Source organism: Schistocerca americana, unplaced genomic scaffold, assembly GCF_021461395.2.
Source record: "Schistocerca americana isolate TAMUIC-IGC-003095 unplaced genomic scaffold, iqSchAmer2.1 HiC_scaffold_361, whole genome shotgun sequence".
In the NCBI taxonomy this organism is placed as follows: Eukaryota; Metazoa; Arthropoda; class Insecta; order Orthoptera; family Acrididae; genus Schistocerca; species Schistocerca americana.
Genome location: NW_025726084.1, coordinates 40567 through 66657, shown reverse-complemented (window position 1 = coordinate 66657; position 26091 = coordinate 40567). Strand labels below are relative to the sequence as shown.

Here is a 26091-nt window from a genome sequence, read left to right as displayed (position 1 = left end):
GGCTCGAATCCGGGTCACGGCACTTTTTAAAGTTCTGCCTTGCTGTCGCTGCAATGACGACAGTGACCCAGTGATTGAAATCACGGTGCCCTCCTGATTTTGTGCTCATGTTCCTCAGGCTGCAGGTGGCACTACCGATTCCTTATAAACACGCGATGCCGCCGCACCAGGGCGCTGGCAGCTGCCTGTGTAGTTAATCTCTATTCGAAAAGGGCAGTCGTTTGAGGTGCGATGTTCGAGCAACCAGTCGCAACAGATCAGGAAGCTGTGTCGTGCACTGCATTCTACAAATGCCAGGAACACTGGTGTGGGTAGCGTGGCCGAGCGGTCTAAGGCGCTGGTTTAAGGCACCAGTCTCTTCGGAGGCGTGGGTTCGAATCCCACCGCTGCCAATTTTTACTTCTCGTTTTTGTGCCATTGCGGTGTGTTCTCGTGGGGTAGAACGCAGCTCCTGTGACCGCCGCGTCGCGTAGGTAGCGTGGCCGAGCGGTCTAAGGCGCTGGTTTCAGGCACCAGTCTCTTCGGAGGCGTGGGTTCGAATCCCACCGCTGCCAACGTTTTCCGTCTCGAAAGCAGGAGCACTGATTTCCCGCGAAGGAAAAAGCGCAGCAAAGCGTGAGCGTCGCATTCTTCAACTGTCGTAGCACAGTGGTGCGTGGTGTAACAACAGGATTCACCGGCGCAGTTTGGTCTCATGATTGCTGGCGTTCGTCTCCACGAGATACGTCCCGAGCATGCCGTTCTACGAAGTGGAAGCGTTAATTTTTGCAGTTGTCGTCAAGTAGCGGGTGGACGCTCGCCGTGTTTGTTGGAGGAGTGCTTGTGTCGTTATCCGGTCTCGTCTAGTGGCTGGGATGCCTGGCTCTCGCCCAGGAGGCCTGGGTTCGATTCCCGGTACCGGAAATGCACATTTCATTGCTCCTCTTACGCGACTTGTCCCGACTTAGCTCGACTGACGCTCCGCTGACGCTTGCAGAAAACTACGTAAAATATGATTCGCGGCCACAAGTGACGGCGAGAGAGATGCGACATCTGTCCACCTCTTATCCGGGCACATACCTGCGGCCAACAGACTTGGAGGACTGCAAGACATTGCCACGGGGGTTGAATGCAGCTAACCACTCTGCTCAGTGTCCATCAGCGCGGGCACGTTCGTTTGCCAGTATACATATAATGGAGACCGCGTCTGACACAGCTGTTGCGAGACACAGTCGGCCGAGCTTTGCTGTGCACAGCCACTTGCAGTCGCGAGAGTTGAATTCCGCGGTGGCTCCGTGGCCGTGATCGTCTAGTGGTCAGGACATTGCGTTGTGGCCGCGACAACCCAGGCTCGAATCCGGGTCACGGCACTTTTTAAAGTTCTGCCTTGCTGTCGCTGCAATGACGACAGTGACCCAGTGATTGAAATCACGGTGCCCTCCTGATTTTGTGCTCATGTTCCTCAGGCTGCAGGTGGCACTACCGATTCCTTATAAACACGCGATGCCGCCGCACCAGGGCGCTGGCAGCTGCCTGTGTAGTTAATCTCTATTCGAAAAGGGCAGTCGTTTGAGGTGCGATGTTCGAGCAACCAGTCGCAACAGATCAGGAAGCTGTGTCGTGCACTGCATTCTACAAATGCCAGGAACACTGGTGTGGGTAGCGTGGCCGAGCGGTCTAAGGCGCTGGTTTAAGGCACCAGTCTCTTCGGAGGCGTGGGTTCGAATCCCACCGCTGCCAATTTTTACTTCTCGTTTTTGTGCCATTGCGGTGTGTTCTCGTGGGGTAGAACGCAGCTCCTGTGACCGCCGCGTCGCGTAGGTAGCGTGGCCGAGCGGTCTAAGGCGCTGGTTTCAGGCACCAGTCTCTTCGGAGGCGTGGGTTCGAATCCCACCGCTGCCAACGTTTTCCGTCTCGAAAGCAGGAGCACTGATTTCCCGCGAAGGAAAAAGCGCAGCAAAGCGTGAGCGTCGCATTCTTCAACTGTCGTAGCACAGTGGTGCGTGGTGTAACAACAGGATTCACCGGCGCAGTTTGGTCTCATGATTGCTGGCGTTCGTCTCCACGAGATACGTCCCGAGCATGCCGTTCTACGAAGTGGAAGCGTTAATTTTTGCAGTTGTCGTCAAGTAGCGGGTGGACGCTCGCCGTGTTTGTTGGAGGAGTGCTTGTGTCGTTATCCGGTCTCGTCTAGTGGCTGGGATGCCTGGCTCTCGCCCAGGAGGCCTGGGTTCGATTCCCGGTACCGGAAATGCACATTTCATTGCTCCTCTTACGCGACTTGTCCCGACTTAGCTCGACTGACGCTCCGCTGACGCTTGCAGAAAACTACGTAAAATATGATTCGCGGCCACAAGTGACGGCGAGAGAGATGCGACATCTGTCCACCTCTTATCCGGGCACATACCTGCGGCCACAGACTTGGAGGACTGCAAGACATTGCCACGGGGGTTGAATGCAGCTAACCACTCTGCTCAGTGTCCATCAGCGCGGGCACGTTCGTTTGCCAGTATACATATAATGGAGACCGCGTCTGACACAGCTGTTGCGAGACACAGTCGGCCGAGCTTTGCTGTGCACAGCCACTTGCAGTCGCGAGAGTTGAATTCCGCGGTGGCTCCGTGGCCGTGATCGTCTAGTGGTCAGGACATTGCGTTGTGGCCGCGACAACCCAGGCTCGAATCCGGGTCACGGCACTTTTTAAAGTTCTGCTTGCTGTATCGCTGCAATGACGACAGTGACCCAGTGATTGAAATCACGGTGCCCTCCTGATTTTGTGCTCATGTTCCTCAGGCTGCAGGTGGCACTACCGATTCCTTATAAACACGCGATGCCGCCGCACCAGGGCGCTGGCAGCTGCCTGTGTAGTTAATCTCTATTCGAAAAGGGCAGTCGTTTGAGGTGCGATGTTCGAGCAACCAGTCGCAACAGATCAGGAAGCTGTGTCGTGCACTGCATTCTACAAATGCCAGGAACACTGGTGTGGGTAGCGTGGCCGAGCGGTCTAAGGCGCTGGTTTAAGGCACCAGTCTCTTCGGAGGCGTGGGTTCGAATCCCACCGCTGCCAATTTTTACTTCTCGTTTTTGTGCCATTGCGGTGTGTTCTCGTGGGGTAGAACGCAGCTCCTGTGACCGCCGCGTCGCGTAGGTAGCGTGGCCGAGCGGTCTAAGGCGCTGGTTTCAGGCACCAGTCTCTTCGGAGGCGTGGGTTCGAATCCCACCGCTGCCAACGTTTTCCGTCTCGAAAGCAGGAGCACTGATTTCCCGCGAAGGAAAAAGCGCAGCAAAGCGTGAGCGTCGCATTCTTCAACTGTCGTAGCACAGTGGTGCGTGGTGTAACAACAGGATTCACCGGCGCAGTTTGGTCTCATGATTGCTGGCGTTCGTCTCCACGAGATACGTCCCGAGCATGCCGTTCTACGAAGTGGAAGCGTTAATTTTTGCAGTTGTCGTCAAGTAGCGGGTGGACGCTCGCCGTGTTTGTTGGAGGAGTGCTTGTGTCGTTATCCGGTCTCGTCTAGTGGCTGGGATGCCTGGCTCTCGCCCAGGAGGCCTGGGTTCGATTCCCGGTACCGGAAATGCACATTTCATTGCTCCTCTTACGCGACTTGTCCCGACTTAGCTCGACTGACGCTCCGCTGACGCTTGCAGAAAACTACGTAAAATATGATTCGCGGCCACAAGTGACGGCGAGAGAGATGCGACATCTGTCCACCTCTTATCCGGGCACATACCTGCGGCCAACAGACTTGGAGGACTGCAAGACATTGCCACGGGGGTTGAATGCAGCTAACCACTCTGCTCAGTGTCCATCAGCGCGGGCACGTTCGTTTGCCAGTATACATATAATGGAGACCGCGTCTGACACAGCTGTTGCGAGACACAGTCGGCCGAGCTTTGCTGTGCACAGCCACTTGCAGTCGCGAGAGTTGAATTCCGCGGTGGCTCCGTGGCCGTGATCGTCTAGTGGTCAGGACATTGCGTTGTGGCCGCGACAACCCAGGCTCGAATCCGGGTCACGGCACTTTTTAAAGTTCTGCCTTGCTGTCGCTGCAATGACGACAGTGACCCAGTGATTGAAATCACGGTGCCCTCCTGATTTTGTGCTCATGTTCCTCAGGCTGCAGGTGGCACTACCGATTCCTTATAAACACGCGATGCCGCCGCACCAGGGCGCTGGCAGCTGCCTGTGTAGTTAATCTCTATTCGAAAAGGGCAGTCGTTTGAGGTGCGATGTTCGAGCAACCAGTCGCAACAGATCAGGAAGCTGTGTCGTGCACTGCATTCTACAAATGCCAGGAACACTGGTGTGGGTAGCGTGGCCGAGCGGTCTAAGGCGCTGGTTTAAGGCACCAGTCTCTTCGGAGGCGTGGGTTCGAATCCCACCGCTGCCAATTTTTACTTCTCGTTTTTGTGCCATTGCGGTGTGTTCTCGTGGGGTAGAACGCAGCTCCTGTGACCGCCGCGTCGCGTAGGTAGCGTGGCCGAGCGGTCTAAGGCGCTGGTTTCAGGCACCAGTCTCTTCGGAGGCGTGGGTTCGAATCCCACCGCTGCCAACGTTTTCCGTCTCGAAAGCAGGAGCACTGATTTCCCGCGAAGGAAAAAGCGCAGCAAAGCGTGAGCGTCGCATTCTTCAACTGTCGTAGCACAGTGGTGCGTGGTGTAACAACAGGATTCACCGGCGCAGTTTGGTCTCATGATTGCTGGCGTTCGTCTCCACGAGATACGTCCCGAGCATGCCGTTCTACGAAGTGGAAGCGTTAATTTTTGCAGTTGTCGTCAAGTAGCGGGTGGACGCTCGCCGTGTTTGTTGGAGGAGTGCTTGTGTCGTTATCCGGTCTCGTCTAGTGGCTGGGATGCCTGGCTCTCGCCCAGGAGGCCTGGGTTCGATTCCCGGTACCGGAAATGCACATTTCATTGCTCCTCTTACGCGACTTGTCCCGACTTAGCTCGACTGACGCTCCGCTGACGCTTGCAGAAAACTACGTAAAATATGATTCGCGGCCACAAGTGACGGCGAGAGAGATGCGACATCTGTCCACCTCTTATCCGGGCACATACCTGCGGCCAACAGACTTGGAGGACTGCAAGACATTGCCACGGGGGTTGAATGCAGCTAACCACTCTGCTCAGTGTCCATCAGCGCGGGCACGTTCGTTTGCCAGTATACATATAATGGAGACCGCGTCTGACACAGCTGTTGCGAGACACAGTCGGCCGAGCTTTGCTGTGCACAGCCACTTGCAGTCGCGAGAGTTGAATTCCGCGGTGGCTCCGTGGCCGTGATCGTCTAGTGGTCAGGACATTGCGTTGTGGCCGCGACAACCCAGGCTCGAATCCGGGTCACGGCACTTTTTAAAGTTCTGCCTTGCTGTCGCTGCAATGACGACAGTGACCCAGTGATTGAAATCACGGTGCCCTCCTGATTTTGTGCTCATGTTCCTCAGGCTGCAGGTGGCACTACCGATTCCTTATAAACACGCGATGCCGCCGCACCAGGGCGCTGGCAGCTGCCTGTGTAGTTAATCTCTATTCGAAAAGGGCAGTCGTTTGAGGTGCGATGTTCGAGCAACCAGTCGCAACAGATCAGGAAGCTGTGTCGTGCACTGCATTCTACAAATGCCAGGAACACTGGTGTGGGTAGCGTGGCCGAGCGGTCTAAGGCGCTGGTTTAAGGCACCAGTCTCTTCGGAGGCGTGGGTTCGAATCCCACCGCTGCGAATTTTTACTTCTCGTTTTTGTGCCATTGCGGTGTGTTCTCGTGGGGTAGAACGCAGCTCCTGTGACCGCCGCGTCGCGTAGGTAGCGTGGCCGAGCGGTCTAAGGCGCTGGTTTCAGGCACCAGTCTCTTCGGAGGCGTGGGTTCGAATCCCACCGCTGCCAACGTTTTCCGTCTCGAAAGCAGGAGCACTGATTTCCCGCGAAGGAAAAAGCGCAGCAAAGCGTGAGCGTCGCATTCTTCAACTGTCGTAGCACAGTGGTGCGTGGTGTAACAACAGGATTCACCGGCGCAGTTTGGTCTCATGATTGCTGGCGTTCGTCTCCACGAGATACGTCCCGAGCATGCCGTTCTACGAAGTGGAAGCGTTAATTTTTGCAGTTGTCGTCAAGTAGCGGGTGGACGCTCGCCGTGTTTGTTGGAGGAGTGCTTGTGTCGTTATCCGGTCTCGTCTAGTGGCTGGGATGCCTGGCTCTCGCCCAGGAGGCCTGGGTTCGATTCCCGGTACCGGAAATGCACATTTCATTGCTCCTCTTACGCGACTTGTCCCGACTTAGCTCGACTGACGCTCCGCTGACGCTTGCAGAAAACTACGTAAAATATGATTCGCGGCCACAAGTGACGGCGAGAGAGATGCGACATCTGTCCACCTCTTATCCGGGCACATACCTGCGGCCAACAGACTTGGAGGACTGCAAGACATTGCCACGGGGGTTGAATGCAGCTAACCACTCTGCTCAGTGTCCATCAGCGCGGGCACGTTCGTTTGCCAGTATACATATAATGGAGACCGCGTCTGACACAGCTGTTGCGAGACACAGTCGGCCGAGCTTTGCTGTGCACAGCCACTTGCAGTCGCGAGAGTTGAATTCCGCGGTGGCTCCGTGGCCGTGATCGTCTAGTGGTCAGGACATTGCGTTGTGGCCGCGACAACCCAGGCTCGAATCCGGGTCACGGCACTTTTTAAAGTTCTGCCTTGCTGTCGCTGCAATGACGACAGTGACCCAGTGATTGAAATCACGGTGCCCTCCTGATTTTGTGCTCATGTTCCTCAGGCTGCAGGTGGCACTACCGATTCCTTATAAACACGCGATGCCGCCGCACCAGGGCGCTGGCAGCTGCCTGTGTAGTTAATCTCTATTCGAAAAGGGCAGTCGTTTGAGGTGCGATGTTCGAGCAACCAGTCGCAACAGATCAGGAAGCTGTGTCGTGCACTGCATTCTACAAATGCCAGGAACACTGGTGTGGGTAGCGTGGCCGAGCGGTCTAAGGCGCTGGTTTAAGGCACCAGTCTCTTCGGAGGCGTGGGTTCGAATCCCACCGCTGCCAATTTTTACTTCTCGTTTTTGTGCCATTGCGGTGTGTTCTCGTGGGGTAGAACGCAGCTCCTGTGACCGCCGCGTCGCGTAGGTAGCGTGGCCGAGCGGTCTAAGGCGCTGGTTTCAGGCACCAGTCTCTTCGGAGGCGTGGGTTCGAATCCCACCGCTGCCAACGTTTTCCGTCTCGAAAGCAGGAGCACTGATTTCCCGCGAAGGAAAAAGCGCAGCAAAGCGTGAGCGTCGCATTCTTCAACTGTCGTAGCACAGTGGTGCGTGGTGTAACAACAGGATTCACCGGCGCAGTTTGGTCTCATGATTGCTGGCGTTCGTCTCCACGAGATACGTCCCGAGCATGCCGTTCTACGAAGTGGAAGCGTTAATTTTTGCAGTTGTCGTCAAGTAGCGGGTGGACGCTCGCCGTGTTTGTTGGAGGAGTGCTTGTGTCGTTATCCGGTCTCGTCTAGTGGCTGGGATGCCTGGCTCTCGCCCAGGAGGCCTGGGTTCGATTCCCGGTACCGGAAATGCACATTTCATTGCTCCTCTTACGCGACTTGTCCCGACTTAGCTCGACTGACGCTCCGCTGACGCTTGCAGAAAACTACGTAAAATATGATTCGCGGCCACAAGTGACGGCGAGAGAGATGCGACATCTGTCCACCTCTTATCCGGGCACATACCTGCGGCCAACAGACTTGGAGGACTGCAAGACATTGCCACGGGGGTTGAATGCAGCTAACCACTCTGCTCAGTGTCCATCAGCGCGGGCACGTTCGTTTGCCAGTATACATATAATGGAGACCGCGTCTGACACAGCTGTTGCGAGACACAGTCGGCCGAGCTTTGCTGTGCACAGCCACTTGCAGTCGCGAGAGTTGAATTCCGCGGTGGCTCCGTGGCCGTGATCGTCTAGTGGTCAGGACATTGCGTTGTGGCCGCGACAACCCAGGCTCGAATCCGGGTCACGGCACTTTTTAAAGTTCTGCCTTGCTGTCGCTGCAATGACGACAGTGACCCAGTGATTGAAATCACGGTGCCCTCCTGATTTTGTGCTCATGTTCCTCAGGCTGCAGGTGGCACTACCGATTCCTTATAAACACGCGATGCCGCCGCACCAGGGCGCTGGCAGCTGCCTGTGTAGTTAATCTCTATTCGAAAAGGGCAGTCGTTTGAGGTGCGATGTTCGAGCAACCAGTCGCAACAGATCAGGAAGCTGTGTCGTGCACTGCATTCTACAAATGCCAGGAACACTGGTGTGGGTAGCGTGGCCGAGCGGTCTAAGGCGCTGGTTTAAGGCACCAGTCTCTTCGGAGGCGTGGGTTCGAATCCCACCGCTGCGAATTTTTACTTCTCGTTTTTGTGCCATTGCGGTGTGTTCTCGTGGGGTAGAACGCAGCTCCTGTGACCGCCGCGTCGCGTAGGTAGCGTGGCCGAGCGGTCTAAGGCGCTGGTTTCAGGCACCAGTCTCTTCGGAGGCGTGGGTTCGAATCCCACCGCTGCCAACGTTTTCCGTCTCGAAAGCAGGAGCACTGATTTCCCGCGAAGGAAAAAGCGCAGCAAAGCGTGAGCGTCGCATTCTTCAACTGTCGTAGCACAGTGGTGCGTGGTGTAACAACAGGATTCACCGGCGCAGTTTGGTCTCATGATTGCTGGCGTTCGTCTCCACGAGATACGTCCCGAGCATGCCGTTCTACGAAGTGGAAGCGTTAATTTTTGCAGTTGTCGTCAAGTAGCGGGTGGACGCTCGCCGTGTTTGTTGGAGGAGTGCTTGTGTCGTTATCCGGTCTCGTCTAGTGGCTGGGATGCCTGGCTCTCGCCCAGGAGGCCTGGGTTCGATTCCCGGTACCGGAAATGCACATTTCATTGCTCCTCTTACGCGACTTGTCCCGACTTAGCTCGACTGACGCTCCGCTGACGCTTGCAGAAAACTACGTAAAATATGATTCGCGGCCACAAGTGACGGCGAGAGAGATGCGACATCTGTCCACCTCTTATCCGGGCACATACCTGCGGCCAACAGACTTGGAGGACTGCAAGACATTGCCACGGGGGTTGAATGCAGCTAACCACTCTGCTCAGTGTCCATCAGCGCGGGCACGTTCGTTTGCCAGTATACATATAATGGAGACCGCGTCTGACACAGCTGTTGCGAGACACAGTCGGCCGAGCTTTGCTGTGCACAGCCACTTGCAGTCGCGAGAGTTGAATTCCGCGGTGGCTCCGTGGCCGTGATCGTCTAGTGGTCAGGACATTGCGTTGTGGCCGCGACAACCCAGGCTCGAATCCGGGTCACGGCACTTTTTAAAGTTCTGCCTTGCTGTCGCTGCAATGACGACAGTGACCCAGTGATTGAAATCACGGTGCCCTCCTGATTTTGTGCTCATGTTCCTCAGGCTGCAGGTGGCACTACCGATTCCTTATAAACACGCGATGCCGCCGCACCAGGGCGCTGGCAGCTGCCTGTGTAGTTAATCTCTATTCGAAAAGGGCAGTCGTTTGAGGTGCGATGTTCGAGCAACCAGTCGCAACAGATCAGGAAGCTGTGTCGTGCACTGCATTCTACAAATGCCAGGAACACTGGTGTGGGTAGCGTGGCCGAGCGGTCTAAGGCGCTGGTTTAAGGCACCAGTCTCTTCGGAGGCGTGGGTTCGAATCCCACCGCTGCCAATTTTTACTTCTCGTTTTTGTGCCATTGCGGTGTGTTCTCGTGGGGTAGAACGCAGCTCCTGTGACCGCCGCGTCGCGTAGGTAGCGTGGCCGAGCGGTCTAAGGCGCTGGTTTCAGGCACCAGTCTCTTCGGAGGCGTGGGTTCGAATCCCACCGCTGCCAACGTTTTCCGTCTCGAAAGCAGGAGCACTGATTTCCCGCGAAGGAAAAAGCGCAGCAAAGCGTGAGCGTCGCATTCTTCAACTGTCGTAGCACAGTGGTGCGTGGTGTAACAACAGGATTCACCGGCGCAGTTTGGTCTCATGATTGCTGGCGTTCGTCTCCACGAGATACGTCCCGAGCATGCCGTTCTACGAAGTGGAAGCGTTAATTTTTGCAGTTGTCGTCAAGTAGCGGGTGGACGCTCGCCGTGTTTGTTGGAGGAGTGCTTGTGTCGTTATCCGGTCTCGTCTAGTGGCTGGGATGCCTGGCTCTCGCCCAGGAGGCCTGGGTTCGATTCCCGGTACCGGAAATGCACATTTCATTGCTCCTCTTATGCGACTTGTCCCGACTTAGCTCGACTGACGCTCCGCTGACGCTTGCAGAAAACTACGTAAAATATGATTCGCGGCCACAAGTGACGGCGAGAGAGATGCGACATCTGTCCACCTCTTATCCGGGCACATACCTGCGGCCAACAGACTTGGAGGACTGCAAGACATTGCCACGGGGGTTGAATGCAGCTAACCACTCTGCTCAGTGTCCATCAGCGAGGGCACGTTCGTTTGCCAGTATACATATAATGGAGACCGCGTCTGACACAGCTGTTGCGAGACACAGTCGGCCGAGCTTTGCTGTGCACAGCCACTTGCAGTCGCGAGAGTTGAATTCCGCGGTGGCTCCGTGGCCGTGATCGTCTAGTGGTCAGGACATTGCGTTGTGGCCGCGACAACCCAGGCTCGAATCCGTGTCACGGCACTTTTTAAAGTTCTGCCTTGCTGTCGCTGCAATGACGACAGTGACCCAGTGATTGAAATCACGGTGCCCTCCTGATTTTGTGCTCATGTTCCTCAGGCTGCAGGTGGCACTACCGATTCCTTATAAACACGCGATGCCGCCGCACCAGGGCGCTGGCAGCTGCCTGTGTAGTTAATCTCTATTCGAAAAGGGCAGTCGTTTGAGGTGCGATGTTCGAGCAACCAGTCGCAACAGATCAGGAAGCTGTGTCGTGCACTGCATTCTACAAATGCCAGGAACACTGGTGTGGGTAGCGTGGCCGAGCGGTCTAAGGCGCTGGTTTAAGGCACCAGTCTCTTCGGAGGCGTGGGTTCGAATCCCACCGCTGCCAATTTTTACTTCTCGTTTTTGTGCCATTGCGGTGTGTTCTCGTGGGGTAGAACGCAGCTCCTGTGACCGCCGCGTCGCGTAGGTAGCGTGGCCGAGCGGTCTAAGGCGCTGGTTTCAGGCACCAGTCTCTTCGGAGGCGTGGGTTCGAATCCCACCGCTGCCAACGTTTTCCGTCTCGAAAGCAGGAGCACTGATTTCCCGCGAAGGAAAAAGCGCAGCAAAGCGTGAGCGTCGCATTCTTCAACTGTCGTAGCACAGTGGTGCGTGGTGTAACAACAGGATTCACCGGCGCAGTTTGGTCTCATGATTGCTGGCGTTCGTCTCCACGAGATACGTCCCGAGCATGCCGTTCTACGAAGTGGAAGCGTTAATTTTTGCAGTTGTCGTCAAGTAGCGGGTGGACGCTCGCCGTGTTTGTTGGAGGAGTGCTTGTGTCGTTATCCGGTCTCGTCTAGTGGCTGGGATGCCTGGCTCTCGCCCAGGAGGCCTGGGTTCGATTCCCGGTACCGGAAATGCACATTTCATTGCTCCTCTTACGCGACTTGTCCCGACTTAGCTCGACTGACGCTCCGCTGACGCTTGCAGAAAACTACGTAAAATATGATTCGCGGCCACAAGTGACGGCGAGAGAGATGCGACATCTGTCCACCTCTTATCCGGGCACATACCTGCGGCCAACAGACTTGGAGGACTGCAAGACATTGCCACGGGGGTTGAATGCAGCTAACCACTCTGCTCAGTGTCCATCAGCGCGGGCACGTTCGTTTGCCAGTATACATATAATGGAGACCGCGTCTGACACAGCTGTTGCGAGACACAGTCGGCCGAGCTTTGCTGTGCACAGCCACTTGCAGTCGCGAGAGTTGAATTCCGCGGTGGCTCCGTGGCCGTGATCGTCTAGTGGTCAGGACATTGCGTTGTGGCCGCGACAACCCAGGCTCGAATCCGGGTCACGGCACTTTTTAAAGTTCTGCCTTGCTGTCGCTGCAATGACGACAGTGACCCAGTGATTGAAATCACGGTGCCCTCCTGATTTTGTGCTCATGTTCCTCAGGCTGCAGGTGGCACTACCGATTCCTTATAAACACGCGATGCCGCCGCACCAGGGCGCTGGCAGCTGCCTGTGTAGTTAATCTCTATTCGAAAAGGGCAGTCGTTTGAGGTGCGATGTTCGAGCAACCAGTCGCAACAGATCAGGAAGCTGTGTCGTGCACTGCATTCTACAAATGCCAGGAACACTGGTGTGGGTAGCGTGGCCGAGCGGTCTAAGGCGCTGGTTTCAGGCACCAGTCTCTTCGGAGTCGTGGGCCCGAACACATCGCGCGCTCGCTCCGGCGTGTCGGGCGGTGTTTACGGGTGCTTCGTGGCGGCGGCGGCGGTTGCTTCGCGGCGCGGTTTTTCATCTGTGCTGTACTTTTTAGTGAAGTGAGTACTATGGATCACGGTGATTCCGAGGATCGTCAGAATAACATTCAGTGCGCCTTTGATCGATCGGTAATTCGGCCGTCCGCTTTCGAAATTCATAAATGGCTTCGCGAGGATTTGAATTTAACGGACAGTGACGTTCTTGGTTTACAATTGGATTCCTTTTTGAACTCTTTGTTTTTGAAGTTGCCAACTCCCGAAATGTGTGACACTCTTGTATCGGCCAATGACGGTGTGCGACAATTTAAGCACTTTGATGGCAGAATTAGTAATGTTGTGTTGTCTAATGCTGGTTTCGGTATACGGACAGTGCGTGTTTTCAATCTCCCGTTTGAAATGAGGAACTCAACGATTTCGAGTGCTTTGACGCCTTATGGGACTGTTTTGTCGGTGTCAAAGGAAAAATGGTCGGCTGCTTATCTTTTTCAAGTGGATAACGGTATCCGTAGTGTAAAAATGATAGTGAAGAAACATATTCCTTCTTTTGTTTATATTAAAGGACAACGTGCTTTCATAACGTACAGCGGTCAGCCCCAGACGTGTTCTTTTTGTAATAGTACTGGTCATTTCCGGCAGGACTGTCCTGCGCGTAGGCGGCCGGTACAGCTGCCACGTGGCAGTAGTCAGGACGAGATGACGTGGGCAGCAGTCGCCATTGGTTCCACCCCCCGCGACGCGCGACGCGCTGAGGAAACCGCCGTACCGGCGGACGCTGCTGAAATGGACACCTCACCCTCTTTGCCAATACATAGCGTTGTGTCGGAAGTGACTGTTAGTTCTCTTTCGGAAAATGTGACTGCGTCGCAGGACGTTTCCGTTAGTGCGCAACACACAGTGTCAGCACTCGTTCCCGAACGCGTGCCATTCACAGAATCTAGCCTCGTCACTGACGCTGCGTTCCGTACGGCTTCATTGTCTGCTCTGGCTGTTGAGACGCCATCAGTATTAGAATCCGCTACCTCAGTAAACTCTGTGGCAGTCTCGGAATCGGTCGCGGGAGATGTGACGCTGTCAGGATCAGAACCCGCCCCTGTGTTCCCCACGCGTGCTGCGTCCGCGAGTGTGGCTACTTCCGACCATGTTACTGGCCACCGCCACGAGAGTTTTTCGTTTCCAGAGGCCCCCAAATCGCGACGCGAGCGGAATACTGCCGGCACTAGCAACCCTCAACGTTTGCGCTGTGCCAGTACTTCTGGTCGATTGGAATCAGGTTTCTTTTCCGGACGGGTTCGCAGCCCGTCGCCGGTCCGTCGGGCCGTCGTGCCGTCCCAGTCCCAACCGACACAGCAAGGTTCGCAGCGGACCCCGCAGAGTGTTGAAGTTGCGTCCCGGCCGGCGTTGACGTCGGGCCGTGGCCAGCAACGACACATTTCTCGCAGTCAGCCGGCAAAGAAAACCACCCCTGCCGACAGTAAGCGTGACGTGGCTGTTCGCCGGCTTAAAGATATTTTGCGCACGCAGGGTTCCGAAACGGACGTTGACTTGGCCATGGACGCTGTGCCGTCTGCTCAAATGCCTGTCAAACGCAAATCTGGCGACCCACACCCTCGGCGCACTCATACGTCTGTGCGTGACCCTGGGTCGACACCTTCCTTAGCTTCCTCCCCCACGGTGGTGTCCGGATCTCCAGCAGACGCGCCTATGGAGTTTGCGAGCGTGCCCAAGCCCCCTCCTCCCCGTGACCAGCTGGATTGGTCGGCAGATGTGGAGGAAACGGATGACGGGACTTCAACCCGTGCATAACCTGTCTATTCTGCGGCACACATTTTAACTGGTGATGCAGGTTTTCCTGTTGTCTGTTCGTTTCTTTTGTGTTTTTTTATCTCCGTATGGCGTCTGATCCACGTCAGTGGAATGTTGTTACTGTCAATGTAAACAAAATGCGTAGTCAGTACAAGGTGTCCGCCCTGCACGCCTTTTTACGTGCCAATAATTGTCATATAGCATTTCTACAAGAAGTTACGCGTGACGCCTTGTCGTTTTTTGCTACTTTTACAGATTTTATTGTTATTGATAACGTCGTGTCATTGGAAGGTACAGGCACGGTGATTTTAGTCCGTTCTGGTCATGACGTGCAAGGTATTGACTGTTTGCCGGATGGCCGTGCTATTGCGTGTACTGTTCATGGTTTTGTTTTTGTTAATGTTTATGCCCCTTCTGGTAGCACGCCTGCAAGGAATCGATTTTATTCTCAGGACTTCTGTTATTTTCTTCACCGAAATCGGGACAACTTAGTTGTTGGGGGAGATTTTAATGCTGTTATAGACGACAGGGACCAGGAGCCTAGACCCAATAGGTGTCCGGGACTTTCTGCTCTAGTTGATGGCCTCCGGCTCCGAGATACGTGGCGTGTGCTCCACCCTCACACAACGGAGTTTACCTATTTTTATCCCACGGGCCATAGTCGTCTTGACAGGATTTATGTGTCGTCCCCGCTTGTGACTAATGTTTTGGAGGCAGAAGTTCATCCAGTACTTTTTTCTGATCACTGTGGTTATGTATGTCGACTCATTTTATCTCTTCCCCGTATTCCTCGTCGGACGCCGTTGTGGAAGTTTAACTGCAGCCTTTTAAGTGATGTACATTTTAATCGAAAGTTTACCGTCATGTGGCAAAGCGTCTTGCAGACCAAGCCTGCAGCACGCAGCACTCTTGAGTGGTGGGTGAAGGTTGCTAAGCCGGCTATAAGGGCATTTTTAATTAATTTTAGCCGCGAAGCTGCACATTGGCGTCGTGAGACAGCGCGTTTTTATCAGAGTTGTCTGCGTGATCTCGCCCAGCGAGTTACAGCCCAGCCTGAACTTCATCCTACTCTCAAGCAGTTTAAGGCCAAACTGTTCCACGAACTGAGGCAGAAATGTGACGGCCCGGTTATTCGCAGTCAGCCGGTAGGTGTCGTGGATGGGGAGGCCTTATCTGTGTACCATCTAAATAGAGAGAGAAGGAGGCGCGCGAAGTTACGCATTGATACTTGGATCACACGTGACGGTACGAAAACCTCTGACGTGGGCCGAATTGAACGGGAAATTTCTGAGCACTTTGCGTCTCTTTTCAACGATGTCGCTGTGATTCCTGGAGCGATGCGGTGGCTATTGCAACAGACGCCAAATGTTTTGAGCCGCACCGATAGGGCTCATCTTAACGCACCCTTTACTCTTGAGGAACTAAGGGAGGCTGTTCACGGCAGTCCGCGGGGGAAATCTCCCGGTGTAGATGGGATACCGGTAGAATTTTATCTCAAGTTTTTTAATGTTCTGAGCGATACTCTACTTGCAGTTGCCAATGACATTCAAAACGGCATTGCTATACCGGCAGAATTTGAAGAGGGCTGTATTGCCCTCGTTCCGAAAACCACAGCTGTGCCGAGCATTGACAATGTCCGACCTATAACTTTGTTAAACTCGGATTACAAAATTGTGGCACGGTGTGTCGCAATTAGGATGAAGCAAGTTCTGCCGAAAGTCCTCAGTGACAATCAGACGTGCGCGGTAAGAGATCGAAATATCTTCGATGCTATTTTGGCATATAGAGACTGTATAGGATATGTCAAAAGTGCCAGGGTGCGGACTGCTGGGATTTTATTGGTAGATTTTAAAAATGCATTTGATCGAATAAGTCATTTTTATTTACGGAAAGTCATGACCAGAATGGGTTTCGGGCTGAAGTTTACACGGCTGATTCAAAATTTTTTGCGCAATGCCACGTCACGCGTTAGCATTAATGGCCATCTCAGTGATACAATACAAATAAGGCGTTCTGTGCGTCAAGGCTGCCCTCTATCGATGGGTCTGTATGCCTTAGCTTTAGACCCTCTCCTTCGTTCCATTTGCCATGAATGTCGGGGCATCAGAGTGGGTGACGAGCACCTAATCTGCAAAGCCTATGCTGATGATTTGGGGGTGTTTATTGAACAGCCGGGTGACATCGATAGGCTGTACAGTGCTCTGAAACAGTTTGAGGCAGCGACTGGGGCGGTCGTAAGTACTAATAAGACGGCTCTACTCCCCCTCACACCGCGCATGCGTGCTGTCCACCGTCACTGGTACTGTATTAAACAGCAGTACAAAGTTCTGGGCATTGTCCTGACGGACGACACCCAACGGATGGCGGCGCTAAACTGGCGCACGACGCTTCATCAGATTCGTGCACTGGCGAAAATCCACGCTGTCAGGAATCTGGCGCTTGGCGAAAAAGTATTCCTCATAAATACCTGTGTACTTGCCAAAGCGTGGTACTTGGCCCAGATTCTGCCACTGCCGAAAAAACTTGAACGTGCCATCAAACACGCAGTCTACTGGCTGTTGTGGAAAGGCAATATTTTTAAGGTGTCCATGGACACGTGCACTTTGAGCGTGACGGAGGGGGGGCTGGGTCTGGTTGATCTCCACGCCAAATGTGCGGCGTTGTTCTTTCGAAGGACTACTGCGGTGGTTGAAAAAGGGCCTCGTAGTGTGACGGCGGTTCTGTTTGCCAAATATCGACCACATTCGGTGGCTGCTCCAGTTTTTGTTTCTCATGTTCCTTATACGGTAAATTATGTGCGCCACTTCTACCTTTATGGTAGTTACGTTGTTAGCAGCGATGTCCGTGGACGCACGGTCAGTGATATCATACGAGCACTTCGCGGGAATCCATCGAAGAATAAATGGGAACGACGGCTGCCGCAGTACGACTGGAATACCGTGTGGAAAAACATTGCATCTAAGGTCGTCCCGGCGGAAGTACGTGCGACGTGGTACAAATTAGTGAACCGTACAATTTCGACGAACTCAAAATTACAGTCCATCCATCTTATCCAGTCTAGTGCTTGTGAAATGTGCGCTGAAGAGGACACTCTTGAACATCGCTTTGTGTGTCGCAAATTCAGAGTTGTTTGGGACACTGCACGTGATATGATACGCTTGATTAACAGAGTGGCTACGCATAATGTGACCGCGATGGACGCCATAGTGCCGCAGTGTAAGGCTTACCCTGTAGCCAAACGTAATGCCACGATTTGGATTATTGGACACACCATTCATTCTATGTTTTCTCTCGGATTGACTGATAAACTGGACTTCCTTACTTACCTTTGGACTGAACATAATACCGAACGCGTTCGTGCAACTTATCACGAGACTTTTTCCAATTTTTTGAATGCTGCTCTGTCTCATGTATTCAACACGAGTTTGAATTATTCTTGATTCTGATTAATTCCTTATATATAGTTTCCCTGTCCCGTCCATGACGTGAACAGATCTAGACAGGAACGTAACGTAACGAAAATATTAAATTGTATGTCTCTGTCATGTTCTGTATATGTTGCTCGACGAAATTTACTGTCGTGCGCACCTTGATGCTTTCGTCGTTCTCCGTCTTCCTTTCCTTTTTGATTACTCATCGAGTGGCCGATGTTCTGTTGCTTCTTTATTTTTTTCTTACAGCGGTGAACGCTTTTTGCTTTCCATTATTGTCTTTAGTGGCACGGACCTCTCTTGCAGCATTGTCCTTTGTGTCCTCTTCTGCAGTTTCCTGTCGGTCTGTGCCTTGCCTAACCAATTGTTCCTTTTTTTTTGTGCTCATGTTGTGTCTTTACATCCGCTTTTATTTTTACTGCTGTGTGGCAATGACCGAGGTGGTCAATCGGCGTTTTCAGTTTCAAGTTGGTTGATGTGGTGCTTTCCAGGTACGGCTTTATATGACGCACGGGTCGAATTCCTTTAAATTTGAGGTTAAGGTTCTTGTTTTTACTAGTTTTTCTAGGGAAGTTTCTTCTTTTTTCTCTTTTCCCTTTTTTTTTTTTTTTTTACCCCCGTATGTGTGCTGTTCGCTGCATACCAATACATTCTGTTGCATTATCTTGGAGGGATTTATTCATTTTTCATTTCGCATGTATGTTTCCACGTATTGGACCATCCGGAGGAACTCTTTGCTCTTACGCGGGAATATCTGGATCAACGGGGGAACACTCACGTTCATTGTCATCGGGGGAGCTACATCAACTAATTGTACAGCCACAGAAGCTCGCCAATGACGGCACTTATGGAGAGCGAAAAAAAAAAAAAAAAAAAAAAAAAAAAAAAAAAAAAAAAAAAAAAAAAAAAAAAAAAAAAAAGGTCTAAGGCGCTGGTTTAAGGCACCAGTCTCTTCGGAGGCGTGGGTTCGAATCCCACCGCTGCCAATTTTTACTTCTCGTTTTTGTGCCATTGCGGTGTGTTCTCGTGGGGTAGAACGCAGCTCCTGTGACCGCCGCGTCGCGTAGGTAGCGTGGCCGAGCGGTCTAAGGCGCTGGTTTCAGGCACCAGTCTCTTCGGAGGCGTGGGTTCGAATCCCACCGCTGCCAACGTTTTCCGTCTCGAAAGCAGGAGCACTGATTTCCCGCGAAGGAAAAAGCGCAGCAAAGCGTGAGCGTCGCATTCTTCAACTGTCGTAGCACAGTGGTGCGTGGTGTAACAACAGGATTCACCGGCGCAGTTTGGTCTCATGATTGCTGGCGTTCGTCTCCACGAGATACGTCCCGAGCATGCCGTTCTACGAAGTGGAAGCGTTAATTTTTGCAGTTGTCGTCAAGTAGCGGGTGGACGCTCGCCGTGTTTGTTGGAGGAGTGCTTGTGTCGTTATCCGGTCTCGTCTAGTGGCTGGGATGCCTGGCTCTCGCCCAGGAGGCCTGGGTTCGATTCCCGGTACCGGAAATGCACATTTCATTGCTCCTCTTATGCGACTTGTCCCGACTTAGCTCGACTGACGCTCCGCTGACGCTTGCAGAAAACTACGTAAAATATGATTCGCGGCCACAAGTGACGGCGAGAGAGATGCGACATCTGTCCACCTCTTATCCGGGCACATACCTGCGGCCAACAGACTTGGAGGACTGCAAGACATTGCCACGGGGGTTGAATGCAGCTAACCACTCTGCTCAGTGTCCATCAGCGAGGGCACGTTCGTTTGCCAGTATACATATAATGGAGACCGCGTCTGACACAGCTGTTGCGAGACACAGTCGGCCGAGCTTTGCTGTGCACAGCCACTTGCAGTCGCGAGAGTTGAATTCCGCGGTGGCTCCGTGGCCGTGATCGTCTAGTGGTCAGGACATTGCGTTGTGGCCGCGACAACCCAGGCTCGAATCCGTGTCACGGCACTTTTTAAAGTTCTGCCTTGCTGTCGCTGCAATGACGACAGTGACCCAGTGATTGAAATCACGGTGCCCTCCTGATTTTGTGCTCATGTTCCTCAGGCTGCAGGTGGCACTACCGATTCCTTATAAACACGCGATGCCGCCGCACCAGGGCGCTGGCAGCTGCCTGTGTAGTTAATCTCTATTCGAAAAGGGCAGTCGTTTGAGGTGCGATGTTCGAGCAACCAGTCGCAACAGATCAGGAAGCTGTGTCGTGCACTGCATTCTACAAATGCCAGGAACACTGGTGTGGGTAGCGTGGCCGAGCGGTCTAAGGCGCTGGTTTAAGGCACCAGTCTCTTCGGAGGCGTGGGTTCGAATCCCACCGCTGCCAATTTTTACTTCTCGTTTTTGTGCCATTGCGGTGTGTTCTCGTGGGGTAGAACGCAGCTCCTGTGACCGCCGCGTCGCGTAGGTAGCGTGGCCGAGCGGTCTAAGGCGCTGGTTTCAGGTACCAGTCTCTTCGGAGGCGTGGGTTCGAATCCCACCGCTGCCAACGTTTTCCGTCTCGAAAGCAGGAGCACTGATTTCCCGCGAAGGAAAAAGCGCAGCAAAGCGTGAGCGTCGCATTCTTCAACTGTCGTAGCACAGTGGTGCGTGGTGTAACAACAGGATTCACCGGCGCAGTTTGGTCTCATGATTGCTGGCGTTCGTCTCCACGAGATACGTCCCGAGCATGCCGTTCTACGAAGTGGAAGCGTTAATTTTTGCAGTTGTCGTCAAGTAGCGGGTGGACGCTCGCCGTGTTTGTTGGAGGAGTGCTTGTGTCGTTATCCGGTCTCGTCTAGTGGCTGGGATGCCTGGCTCTCGCCCAGGAGGCCTGGGTTCGATTCCCGGTACCGGAAATGCACATTTCATTGCTCCTCTTACGCGACTTGTCCCGACTTAGCTCGACTGACGCTCCGCTGACGCTTGCAGAAAACTACGTAAAATATGATTCGCGGCCACAAGTGACGGCGAGAGAGATGCGACATCTGTCCACCTCTTATCCGGGCACATACCTGCGGCCAACAGACTTGGAGGACTGCAAGACATTGCCACGGGGGTTGAATGCAGCTAACCACTCTGCTCAGTGTCCATCAGCGCGGGCACGTTCGTTTGCCAGTATACATATAATGGAGACCGCGTCTGACACAGCTGTTGCGAGACACAGTCGGCCGAGCTTTGCTGTGCACAGCCACTTGCAGTCGCGAGAGTTGAATTCCGCGGTGGCTCCGTGGCCGTGATCGTCTAGTGGTCAGGACATTGCGTTGTGGCCGCGACAACCCAGGCTCGAATCCGGGTCACGGCACTTTTTAAAGTTCTGCCTTGCTGTCGCTGCAATGACGACAGTGACCCAGTGATTGAAATCACGGTGCCCTCCTGATTTTGTGCTCATGTTCCTCAGGCTGCAGGTGGCACTACCGATTCCTTATAAACACGCGATGCCGCCGCACCAGGGCGCTGGCAGCTGCCTGTGTAGTTAATCTCTATTCGAAAAGGGCAGTCGTTTGAGGTGCGATGTTCGAGCAACCAGTCGCAACAGATCAGGAAGCTGTGTCGTGCACTGCATTCTACAAATGCCAGGAACACTGGTGTGGGTAGCGTGGCCGAGCGGTCTAAGGCGCTGGTTTAAGGCACCAGTCTCTTCGGAGGCGTGGGTTCGAATCCCACCGCTGCCAATTTTTACTTCTCGTTTTTGTGCCATTGCGGTGTGTTCTCGTGGGGTAGAACGCAGCTCCTGTGACCGCCGCGTCGCGTAGGTAGCGTGGCCGAGCGGTCTAAGGCGCTGGTTTCAGGCACCAGTCTCTTCGGAGGCGTGGGTTCGAATCCCACCGCTGCCAACGTTTTCCGTCTCGAAAGCAGGAGCACTGATTTCCCGCGAAGGAAAAAGCGCAGCAAAGCGTGAGCGTCGCATTCTTCAACTGTCGTAGCACAGTGGTGCGTGGTGTAACAACAGGATTCACCGGCGCAGTTTGGTCTCATGATTGCTGGCGTTCGTCTCCACGAGATACGTCCCGAGCATGCCGTTCTACGAAGTGGAAGCGTTAATTTTTGCAGTTGTCGTCAAGTAGCGGGTGGACGCTCGCCGTGTTTGTTGGAGGAGTGCTTGTGTCGTTATCCGGTCTCGTCTAGTGGCTGGGATGCCTGGCTCTCGCCCAGGAGGCCTGGGTTCGATTCCCGGTACCGGAAATGCACATTTCATTGCTCCTCTTATGCGACTTGTCCCGACTTAGCTCGACTGACGCTCCGCTGACGCTTGCAGAAAACTACGTAAAATATGATTCGCGGCCACAAGTGACGGCGAGAGAGATGCGACATCTGTCCACCTCTTATCCGGGCACATACCTGCGGCCAACAGACTTGGAGGACTGCAAGACATTGCCACGGGGGTTGAATGCAGCTAACCACTCTGCTCAGTGTCCATCAGCGAGGGCACGTTCGTTTGCCAGTATACATATAATGGAGACCGCGTCTGACACAGCTGTTGCGAGACACAGTCGGCCGAGCTTTGCTGTGCACAGCCACTTGCAGTCGCGAGAGTTGAATTCCGCGGTGGCTCCGTGGCCGTGATCGTCTAGTGGTCAGGACATTGCGTTGTGGCCGCGACAACCCAGGCTCGAATCCGTGTCACGGCACTTTTTAAAGTTCTGCCTTGCTGTCGCTGCAATGACGACAGTGACCCAGTGATTGAAATCACGGTGCCCTCCTGATTTTGTGCTCATGTTCCTCAGGCTGCAGGTGGCACTACCGATTCCTTATAAACACGCGATGCCGCCGCACCAGGGCGCTGGCAGCTGCCTGTGTAGTTAATCTCTATTCGAAAAGGGCAGTCGTTTGAGGTGCGATGTTCGAGCAACCAGTCGCAACAGATCAGGAAGCTGTGTCGTGCACTGCATTCTACAAATGCCAGGAACACTGGTGTGGGTAGCGTGGCCGAGCGGTCTAAGGCGCTGGTTTAAGGCACCAGTCTCTTCGGAGGCGTGGGTTCGAATCCCACCGCTGCCAATTTTTACTTCTCGTTTTTGTGCCATTGCGGTGTGTTCTCGTGGGGTAGAACGCAGCTCCTGTGACCGCCGCGTCGCGTAGGTAGCGTGGCCGAGCGGTCTAAGGCGCTGGTTTCAGGCACCAGTCTCTTCGGAGGCGTGGGTTCGAATCCCACCGCTGCCAACGTTTTCCGTCTCGAAAGCAGGAGCACTGATTTCCCGCGAAGGAAAAAGCGCAGCAAAGCGTGAGCGTCGCATTCTTCAACTGTCGTAGCACAGTGGTGCGTGGTGTAACAACAGGATTCACCGGCGCAGTTTGGTCTCATGATTGCTGGCGTTCGTCTCCACGAGATACGTCCCGAGCATGCCGTTCTACGAAGTGGAAGCGTTAATTTTTGCAGTTGTCGTCAAGTAGCGGGTGGACGCTCGCCGTGTTTGTTGGAGGAGTGCTTGTGTCGTTATCCGGTCTCGTCTAGTGGCTGGGATGCCTGGCTCTCGCCCAGGAGGCCTGGGTTCGATTCCCGGTACCGGAAATGCACATTTCATTGCTCCTCTTATGCGACTTGTCCCGACTTAGCTCGACTGACGCTCCGCTGACGCTTGCAGAAAACTACGTAAAATATGATTCGCGGCCACAAGTGACGGCGAGAGAGATGCGACATCTGTCCACCTCTTATCCGGGCACATACCTGCGGCCAACAGACTTGGAGGACTGCAAGACATTGCCACGGGGGTTGAATGCAGCTAACCACTCTGCTCAGTGTCCATCAGCGAGGGCACGTTCGTTTGCCAGTATACATATAATGGAGACCGCGTCTGACACAGCTGTTGCGAGACACAGTCGGCCGAGCTTTGCTGTGCACAGCCACTTGCAGTCGCGAGAGTTGAATTCCGCGGTGGCTCCGTGGCCGTGATCGTCTAGTGGTCAGGACATTGCGTTGTGGCCGCGACAACCCAGGCTCGAATCCGTGTCACGGCACTTTTTAAAGTTCTGCCTTGCTGTCGCTGCAATGACGACAGTGACCCAGTGATTGAAATCACGGTGCCCTCCTGATTTTGTGCTCATGTTCCTCAGGCTGCAGGTGGCACTACCGATTCCTTATAAACACGCGATGCCGCCGCACCAGGGCGCTGGCAGCTGCCTGTGTAGTTAATCTCTATTCGAAAAGGGCAGTCGTTTGAGGTGCGATGTTCGAGCAACCAGTCGCAACAGATCAGGAAGCTGTGTCGTGCACTGCATTCTACAAATGCCAGGAACACTGGTGTGGGTAGCGTGGCCGAGCGGTCTAAGGCGCTGGTTTAAGGCACCAGTCTCTTCGGAGGCGTGGGTTCGAATCCCACCGCTGCCAATTTTTACTTCTCGTTTTTGTGCCATTGCGGTGTGTTCTCGTGGGGTAGAACGCAGCTCCTGTGACCGCCGCGTCGCGTAGGTAGCGTGGCCGAGCGGTCTAAGGCGCTGGTTTCAGGCACCAGTCTCTTCGGAGGCGTGGGTTCGAATCCCACCGCTGCCAACGTTTTCCGTCTCGAAAGCAGGAGCACTGATTTCCCGCGAAGGAAAAAGCGCAGCAAAGCGTGAGCGTCGCATTCTTCAACTGTCGTAGCACAGTGGTGCGTGGTGTAACAACAGGATTCACCGGCGCAGTTTGGTCTCATGATTGCTGGCGTTCGTCTCCACGAGATACGTCCCGAGCATGCCGTTCTACGAAGTGGAAGCGTTAATTTTTGCAGTTGTCGTCAAGTAGCGGGTGGACGCTCGCCGTGTTTGTTGGAGGAGTGCTTGTGTCGTTATCCGGTCTCGTCTAGTGGCTGGGATGCCTGGCTCTCGCCCAGGAGGCCTGGGTTCGATTCCCGGTACCGGAAATGCACATTTCATTGCTCCTCTTATGCGACTTGTCCCGACTTAGCTCGACTGACGCTCCGCTGACGCTTGCAGAAAACTACGTAAAATATGATTCGCGGCCACAAGTGACGGCGAGAGAGATGCGACATCTGTCCACCTCTTATCCGGGCACATACCTGCGGCCAACAGACTTGGAGGACTGCAAGACATTGCCACGGGGGTTGAATGCAGCTAACCACTCTGCTCAGTGTCCATCAGCGAGGGCACGTTCGTTTGCCAGTATACATATAATGGAGACCGCGTCTGACACAGCTGTTGCGAGACACAGTCGGCCGAGCTTTGCTGTGCACAGCCACTTGCAGTCGCGAGAGTTGAATTCCGCGGTGGCTCCGTGGCCGTGATCGTCTAGTGGTCAGGACATTGCGTTGTGGCCGCGACAACCCAGGCTCGAATCCGTGTCACGGCACTTTTTAAAGTTCTGCCTTGCTGTCGCTGCAATGACGACAGTGACCCAGTGATTGAAATCACGGTGCCCTCCTGATTTTGTGCTCATGTTCCTCAGGCTGCAGGTGGCACTACCGATTCCTTATAAACACGCGATGCCGCCGCACCAGGGCGCTGGCAGCTGCCTGTGTAGTTAATCTCTATTCGAAAAGGGCAGTCGTTTGAGGTGCGATGTTCGAGCAACCAGTCGCAACAGATCAGGAAGCTGTGTCGTGCACTGCATTCTACAAATGCCAGGAACACTGGTGTGGGTAGCGTGGCCGAGCGGTCTAAGGCGCTGGTTTAAGGCACCAGTCTCTTCGGAGGCGTGGGTTCGAATCCCACCGCTGCCAATTTTTACTTCTCGTTTTTGTGCCATTGCGGTGTGTTCTCGTGGGGTAGAACGCAGCTCCTGTGACCGCCGCGTCGCGTAGGTAGCGTGGCCGAGCGGTCTAAGGCGCTGGTTTCAGGCACCAGTCTCTTCGGAGGCGTGGGTTCGAATCCCACCGCTGCCAACGTTTTCCGTCTCGAAAGCAGGAGCACTGATTTCCCGCGAAGGAAAAAGCGCAGCAAAGCGTGAGCGTCGCATTCTTCAACTGTCGTAGCACAGTGGTGCGTGGTGTAACAACAGGATTCACCGGCGCAGTTTGGTCTCATGATTGCTGGCGTTCGTCTCCACGAGATACGTCCCGAGCATGCCGTTCTACGAAGTGGAAGCGTTAATTTTTGCAGTTGTCGTCAAGTAGCGGGTGGACGCTCGCCGTGTTTGTTGGAGGAGTGCTTGTGTCGTTATCCGGTCTCGTCTAGTGGCTGGGATGCCTGGCTCTCGCCCAGGAGGCCTGGGTTCGATTCCCGGTACCGGAAATGCACATTTCATTGCTCCTCTTATGCGACTTGTCCCGACTTAGCTCGACTGACGCTCCGCTGACGCTTGCAGAAAACTACGTAAAATATGATTCGCGGCCACAAGTGACGGCGAGAGAGATGCGACATCTGTCCACCTCTTATCCGGGCACATACCTGCGGCCAACAGACTTGGAGGACTGCAAGACATTGCCACGGGGGTTGAATGCAGCTAACCACTCTGCTCAGTGTCCATCAGCGAGGGCACGTTCGTTTGCCAGTATACATATAATGGAGACCGCGTCTGACACAGCTGTTGCGAGACACAGTCGGCCGAGCTTTGCTGTGCACAGCCACTTGCAGTCGCGAGAGTT

General features: G+C 54.1%; 29 non-coding genes across 29 annotated transcripts; all 29 read left to right on the top strand.

Moving 5' to 3' along the window:
• The first annotated feature begins 310 nt into the window (after positions 1-310).
• Trnal-aag lies at positions 311-392 on the top strand. The gene has a single exon. It is a non-coding gene; the product is annotated as a tRNA-Leu (tRNA).
• Positions 393-472: 80 nt separating this feature from the next.
• Positions 473-554, top strand: Trnal-cag. The gene has a single exon. It is a non-coding gene; the product is annotated as a tRNA-Leu (tRNA).
• Positions 555-1637: 1083 nt separating this feature from the next.
• Trnal-aag lies at positions 1638-1719 on the top strand. The gene has a single exon. It is a non-coding gene; the product is annotated as a tRNA-Leu (tRNA).
• Positions 1720-1799: 80 nt separating this feature from the next.
• Positions 1800-1881, top strand: Trnal-cag. The gene has a single exon. It is a non-coding gene; the product is annotated as a tRNA-Leu (tRNA).
• A 1083-nt stretch (positions 1882-2964) lies between these two features.
• On the top strand, positions 2965-3046 carry Trnal-aag. The gene has a single exon. It is a non-coding gene; the product is annotated as a tRNA-Leu (tRNA).
• Positions 3047-3126: 80 nt separating this feature from the next.
• Trnal-cag lies at positions 3127-3208 on the top strand. Its single transcript has one exon. It is a non-coding gene; the product is annotated as a tRNA-Leu (tRNA).
• A 1083-nt stretch (positions 3209-4291) lies between these two features.
• On the top strand, positions 4292-4373 carry Trnal-aag. The gene has a single exon. It is a non-coding gene; the product is annotated as a tRNA-Leu (tRNA).
• Positions 4374-4453: 80 nt separating this feature from the next.
• Positions 4454-4535, top strand: Trnal-cag. Its single transcript has one exon. It is a non-coding gene; the product is annotated as a tRNA-Leu (tRNA).
• Positions 4536-5618: 1083 nt separating this feature from the next.
• Positions 5619-5700, top strand: Trnal-aag. The gene has a single exon. It is a non-coding gene; the product is annotated as a tRNA-Leu (tRNA).
• Positions 5701-5780: 80 nt separating this feature from the next.
• On the top strand, positions 5781-5862 carry Trnal-cag. The gene has a single exon. It is a non-coding gene; the product is annotated as a tRNA-Leu (tRNA).
• A 1083-nt stretch (positions 5863-6945) lies between these two features.
• Positions 6946-7027, top strand: Trnal-aag. Its single transcript has one exon. It is a non-coding gene; the product is annotated as a tRNA-Leu (tRNA).
• An 80-nt stretch (positions 7028-7107) lies between these two features.
• Positions 7108-7189, top strand: Trnal-cag. The gene has a single exon. It is a non-coding gene; the product is annotated as a tRNA-Leu (tRNA).
• A 1083-nt stretch (positions 7190-8272) lies between these two features.
• Positions 8273-8354, top strand: Trnal-aag. The gene has a single exon. It is a non-coding gene; the product is annotated as a tRNA-Leu (tRNA).
• An 80-nt stretch (positions 8355-8434) lies between these two features.
• Positions 8435-8516, top strand: Trnal-cag. The gene has a single exon. It is a non-coding gene; the product is annotated as a tRNA-Leu (tRNA).
• Positions 8517-9599: 1083 nt separating this feature from the next.
• On the top strand, positions 9600-9681 carry Trnal-aag. Its single transcript has one exon. It is a non-coding gene; the product is annotated as a tRNA-Leu (tRNA).
• An 80-nt stretch (positions 9682-9761) lies between these two features.
• Trnal-cag lies at positions 9762-9843 on the top strand. The gene has a single exon. It is a non-coding gene; the product is annotated as a tRNA-Leu (tRNA).
• Positions 9844-10926: 1083 nt separating this feature from the next.
• Positions 10927-11008, top strand: Trnal-aag. Its single transcript has one exon. It is a non-coding gene; the product is annotated as a tRNA-Leu (tRNA).
• An 80-nt stretch (positions 11009-11088) lies between these two features.
• Positions 11089-11170, top strand: Trnal-cag. The gene has a single exon. It is a non-coding gene; the product is annotated as a tRNA-Leu (tRNA).
• Positions 11171-18672: 7502 nt separating this feature from the next.
• On the top strand, positions 18673-18754 carry Trnal-cag. Its single transcript has one exon. It is a non-coding gene; the product is annotated as a tRNA-Leu (tRNA).
• Positions 18755-19837: 1083 nt separating this feature from the next.
• On the top strand, positions 19838-19919 carry Trnal-aag. The gene has a single exon. It is a non-coding gene; the product is annotated as a tRNA-Leu (tRNA).
• An 80-nt stretch (positions 19920-19999) lies between these two features.
• Positions 20000-20081, top strand: Trnal-cag. Its single transcript has one exon. It is a non-coding gene; the product is annotated as a tRNA-Leu (tRNA).
• Positions 20082-21164: 1083 nt separating this feature from the next.
• On the top strand, positions 21165-21246 carry Trnal-aag. The gene has a single exon. It is a non-coding gene; the product is annotated as a tRNA-Leu (tRNA).
• Positions 21247-21326: 80 nt separating this feature from the next.
• Positions 21327-21408, top strand: Trnal-cag. The gene has a single exon. It is a non-coding gene; the product is annotated as a tRNA-Leu (tRNA).
• Positions 21409-22491: 1083 nt separating this feature from the next.
• Positions 22492-22573, top strand: Trnal-aag. Its single transcript has one exon. It is a non-coding gene; the product is annotated as a tRNA-Leu (tRNA).
• Positions 22574-22653: 80 nt separating this feature from the next.
• On the top strand, positions 22654-22735 carry Trnal-cag. Its single transcript has one exon. It is a non-coding gene; the product is annotated as a tRNA-Leu (tRNA).
• Positions 22736-23818: 1083 nt separating this feature from the next.
• On the top strand, positions 23819-23900 carry Trnal-aag. The gene has a single exon. It is a non-coding gene; the product is annotated as a tRNA-Leu (tRNA).
• An 80-nt stretch (positions 23901-23980) lies between these two features.
• Trnal-cag lies at positions 23981-24062 on the top strand. Its single transcript has one exon. It is a non-coding gene; the product is annotated as a tRNA-Leu (tRNA).
• Positions 24063-25145: 1083 nt separating this feature from the next.
• Positions 25146-25227, top strand: Trnal-aag. The gene has a single exon. It is a non-coding gene; the product is annotated as a tRNA-Leu (tRNA).
• Positions 25228-25307: 80 nt separating this feature from the next.
• Positions 25308-25389, top strand: Trnal-cag. The gene has a single exon. It is a non-coding gene; the product is annotated as a tRNA-Leu (tRNA).
• The last annotated feature ends 702 nt before the right edge of the window (positions 25390-26091 follow it).